Genomic DNA, 5,689 nt, shown 5'->3' with positions numbered 1-5,689 from the left:
TTGATGATAGATAGATAGATAGATAGATAGATAGATAGATAGATAGATAGATAGATAGATAGATAGATAGATAGATAGATAGATAGATAGATAGATAGATAGATAGATAGATAGATAGATCATAGATCACACATTAATTACTTTAGATGGTTTTTCACGGTCAGGGTCACAAATACAAGAGCATTAATAGTGTTTGTCAAACATATGTACAAAATGTATAACTCGCTGCTCCTGGTGGTGTGGGCTCTGGATATTTGGCCTCCACGGTCAGATCAACCGAAGACCATGATGGTATGTACGGGTTGTCCATGGATGCCATGTACGGGTTGTCCATGGATGCCCTTCCTTCGGCTTCTTCAACGAGATCAGCCCATGATGTTATGGGCTGAAAATAGTTGAAGGCATCAAAAGCTTCAGCAGACTGAAGACAACTTGTGAATTCATCCCGAGATGGTAAACGGTCGAATCCAATCTGCTGACGGTAAACTGTGGCAGCTTTTCTAGATATTATATAGATAGGCCATATATAGATATTATAAACATGTACTCAACCTAGGAAAAGTAACTGGGCGCGTTCTCTTCAGGTCTTTCATTTTATTATTCTTCATAACCATTGTGGCTCTCAAGGCAAAACTATAAACAGGTGCTGAATTATTTATCACATTATCTGAGCAGCATTATAGTATGTGTAAAAATAACACAATATCAAATATCTAGTTTTTTTTTTCAATTTAATTTAGGCTATAACGTTTACAGTTTTAGTTACATGGTATTATTGCATTTTCCCCAATACTATGTACAATGATGAGACTTAACTGAAATAAATACTGTGTTGGATTGTCAACCAGAGGCTGTCCTTTGTTTAACTGCAGTATTTAAATATGCATATTAACACACTATCATGGTTTACTGGGTTATTAACAATATTATAATGTGCATATTCTTTATATGATAATTCCGGTTAATATAACAGTTAATGTTGTGGCAAAATCGATCGCCCAATGTAGAAAGAATTCATGAAGACCAGGGAGCCAGGTTTCAAAAGTTTCAATCTTTATTTGCTCGAGCTAGCAAAGTGAGACGCACAGAGTTCATCTGATGATGTCCCACGAATACACATCTGACTCTATCTTTGATACATTGTTCTCAAGTTGTTATCACCTTCTCCCAATTAGGTTTACATGACATCATTTATTTTTGTTAGTCCATCCTCTTTTGACCTTCCACAGTTAAATGACAAGCTCCTTATATCAGCAATTAACTGTGGCGAAACCTTTCTAAAGCTTTAAAAAGAAAGGCACATACATCCATCTTTAAAATGTAGATGTATGTCACATTGTCATTTATTACTCCTAGCTTAGTGTACTTCAAAGTGTAAACATCCACTTTAGACAAGATAATATTGAACACAATCAGTGCTCGTTTTTTCGTTTGTAACTTGAACCGACTAATGTCTCAAAGTGTGTGCTGTGTGTGTTTTCAAAGTGTCTGTGTGTTTGTTTGTTTGTGTTAAGCAGATGTCTAATGGTGCTGCTTGGTGCTCAACCTATGAGGCCTATAGCCTTTGTTAAGATCAGAGCGGTACATTAACTCTATAACTACCTTAAATGTATTCTTTTATATAAGAAAACACCACCATATTAGTGACAGTGGGTTATTTACAGTATTATGATCATCAAAGTATTAAAGTTTTTCTCGATTGCTTAAACATTTCTTGAAATTATGCCTCATTTTCTCAAAACTCTAATCACAAATCCATAACTTCTCACCCGATTCCCTCAACATTCTATTTTCAGCTCAAAATGAAGCTCTCCACTCAAAACCATTCAAACTTACTAAAAGCGCAAAACCTCTAAGATTGTTATTAAAACCTCTTATTGGGATTCAAGAATAATTTGACATACAACATAAAAAAGTGCAGATGCAGCAAAATGCAACAATGAGCTTTAGGATTTTGTTTTATTACACTACTGTAAAGTAATTTTAGATGAAGTAGACGATTTTCGAAGACAAGAAAAGTTCAAAAGACAATATGAACTGGTCATGCAACACAATACAGTATATAACTGCATAAATAACATTTAGGCATTTAGCAGATGCTTTTATCTAAAGCGACTTACTGAGAAGATGAAGGAAACAAAGCGATTTGCCAATAGGAGGCAATAAATACTGTAAATATGGCATCTTCTGCACATTTGGCCCAATTTCGTAAAAGTATACTGTAAAACTTCTGGTTCCTTTCGAACACTAAGTTTCTTTCTGTGTTTTGGATCACCATTAAAATCAAATCAGAAATAGGTTGGATGTTGTGAGAGAATTATTCTGCAGATCTGGGAGCACAAAAACAAGACACAGAGAGGGATCAAGCTTTTGAACTCATTTATTTTAGAAACTACATGTCTTTATATACGGTCAGACATCTGGAAGGTTTCATATGTCCAGGAGTTCTCAGAATGACCAAATAAGGTATAGCAGGTCAGACAAAGAATGTTTAGCTTAGAAGGAATCCCCTCCTCCATATAAATAGCCAGAAGGAATCCCTTCCTCCAACTATATAGCCAGCAATGTATTCAGTGAGTTTAACAACTTCACAATTAATTATTTTGCGGGCTTGTATTCATTTATGCGGAAATTAAATCTAACATATACTATTGCAGATTTTCTTTACGGTAAGTAATATAATAATAATAATATTATTATTATTATTATTATTATTAATAATAATAATAAAAACCTTTAATTCATATAGCGCCTTTCCCAAACTCAAGGACGCTTTACATTGACGGTGGCAAGAAACATATAGACAAATTACACAGGTGCTCAGCAACTACATGTGCAATTGCAATTGCATATCACATCAACAGTGCTAGCAGTCATTGCAGAGAACATGAATCAGTACATGTGTGATAACGGTTGTATATTGCAATAGCAGTGCTAACATAAAGTACAACCATAACAGTTTAAGAAAACAGATTGATTATAATGAAGTTTAGGTTAAACAGATGGGTTTTGAGGTTAGTCTTTAATTCATGCTGTGTGGAAATTGTTCTAAGAGTTAGGGGCAGTGAGTTCCAAAGTTTAGGAGCCATTACAGAGAAAGATCTGCCTCCCCAAGATGACAAGTGAAATCTTCGTACACATAGCAATTTACCTTCAGATGATTGAAGTGATCGGGAGGGGATATAGGGAGAGGGTAGGTCTGTGAGATAAATAGGAGCAAGATCATACAGTGATTTAAAGGTAAGCAGAAGGATTTTATAGATAATACAAGAGGACACAGGTAGCCAGTGCATATTAATGGAACAGGGGTGATATGGGCAGACCGTTTAGTGTAAGATAACATGCGTGCAGCAGAGTGTTGAATGTATTGCAAACGAGAGACTGAGTGCATCGGAAGTCCAGTTAAAAGGGCATTACAGTAATCGAGGCGAGATGTGATAAATGCATGTACTAATGTTTCCACATCTTTTTGGCTGATGAAGCGACAGAGTTTGGCAATACGGCGAAGTTGAAAAAATTCAGCATTAGAAACTTGGCTGATATAAGCATCCAAGTTTAATGAAGAATCAAGAATGACATCTTAGTTTTTAACAGTGGCTGATGGAATAATTGATGTAGCTTCAAGATCGAGTTTTGAAGAATTAGTTATGTTTTGGGGGACCAACAAGTAAGATTTCTGTTTGTCAAGTTCAAACTCAGAAAATTTGAGTTTAGCCAAGTCTTTAGCTCATCAATGCATGACAACAGAGTTGAAGTTTGGTGTATAGAGTCAGGTCGGCAGGAGGTATAAATCTGAATATTGTCCGCATAGCAGTGGTACTGAAAACCATGGCAGCGGATAATTTGACCAACTGGCATTATGTAAATAATAAAGAAGAGTGGCCCAAGAACTGAGTCCTGTGGAACACCCTGTTTGAGTAAGACCGTGGGAGATTTATAGTTATGCATGGTAATTTAATATTGTCTGTCTGCCAAATAGGAGTGGAACCAAAAAAACACTACTCCTGAGATACCAATCTCTGAGAGGCGCTTGAGTAATAGCTTGTGACAAACTGTGTCGACAGCTGAGCGGAGATCAAATAGCAGGAGTAAGGAAAGATTACCCGAGTCACCAAAAAGTAGAAGGTCATTAATAACCCTTACTAAAGCGGTTTCAGTAACCTGGAAACCTGACTGGAATACATCAAACTGATCATTGTGAGCTAGAAATGACTGCGGTTGAGTTGCCACCAATAATGTTTGAGACGATAGCATAACGATAGCATAATCGGTTGGTTTTTTTTAAGAATAGGGGTAACAGCAGCACTTTTGAGTGGAACTGGAACAGTGGCAGAGATAAGAATCATGTTCACAAGATGTGAAATGGGAGCAGAAATGACAGAGGTGCAGTGTTACAGAAGGAAAGTAGGTGCAGGATCTGCCCGACAGGAAGAAGAATTTGATTTCTGTATTTCACTAATTAAGGTGGGGTTGGTCAGAGTGAAGTTAGTGTACAATTGGGTTGACTGAGCTTGCTCACAATCCGAGTCGGTCAGTTCTGCACCCAGAGTCTCACTAAAAATAGTGCAAAAAAGAGAAGAATAAGTCATCAGATTCTTGCTGTCTGGCATCATGTGTGGGTGGCTGAGCTAGCCTATTTACTATGTTAAATAGTGTTTTGGGTTTGTTATTTGCATTAATAATCATTTTGGAAATGTAGGAAGAGTGAGCTGAATTAAAGGCGGCCTCGTATAACTTAACATGTTCTGCAAATGCTTGAAAGTGCACGGTTAAGCCTGTTTTTCTGTGAAGGCGTTCGAGTTGTCTATTTTTTACTTTCATAGCACGCAGCTCATCAATAAACCATGGAGAGGAGCGGGACCCTGGAATCGACCTAGTCCTAATTGGAGCAAGCTCATCCAGAATGAGCAATAGCAGAATGATACATTTAGCACTAATCTAACGATAAGAGATACATTGATACATTTCCGGCACATTTGGTTGGACAAGTTAGTGTAAAGTCTAATGTAATAAGCTTATGATCTGAGATAGTAGTCAGGCCACTAATGGAGATGTTTAAACCAGATGTACAGACTAAGTCCAGCGTATGACCATGGGTGTGAGTTGGGAAACTAACATTCTGATAAAAATGCCGAAACCGTCTAGAACAGACTTTAATTGAGTTTCATTGGAACAGGGTGTGTCGACATGGATGTTAAAGTCACCGAGCACGATGGCCTGGGTTGATGAGACACACTAGTGTTAGTAGTTCACTGAGTTCACTGAAAAAGTCGTTCTGCTGTTTGGGTGGTCTGTCGATCAGAATAATTATGAGGGAACGTGTTGAGCCAATTTTTTAAAGCCACATATTCAAAAGTCTTAGTAGTGTGAAAACCTAGTTGAGTGAGGGTTGTGGAGTTTCGATAGAAGATCACAAGGCCACCCCCTTTGCCAGATAAGCACGGCTTAGAGAGGTAATGATATCCAGTCGGTGTAAGCAGATTAAGGTGCATGAAGTCATTAGGCGTTTGCCAAGTCTCAGTAAGAAAAAACATATCCAACTTGTTATCGACAATGAGTTCTTTTAAATAGATGCCCTTATCCGAGATGGAATGACAGTTCAGTAGAGCAAAACGGTTATGCAGAACACCTGTATTTGTGGTCAAATTGTCATTTGAGCCTGACTTTTGTATATAGACAAGCGATGGCG

The sequence above is a fragment of the Triplophysa rosa genome, linkage group LG17 (genome assembly GCF_024868665.1).
Source record: "Triplophysa rosa linkage group LG17, Trosa_1v2, whole genome shotgun sequence".
Taxonomy (NCBI): domain Eukaryota; kingdom Metazoa; phylum Chordata; class Actinopteri; order Cypriniformes; family Nemacheilidae; genus Triplophysa; species Triplophysa rosa.
The sequence above is the reverse complement of the archived record's forward strand: the minus strand, read 5'-3'. Positions refer to the sequence as shown.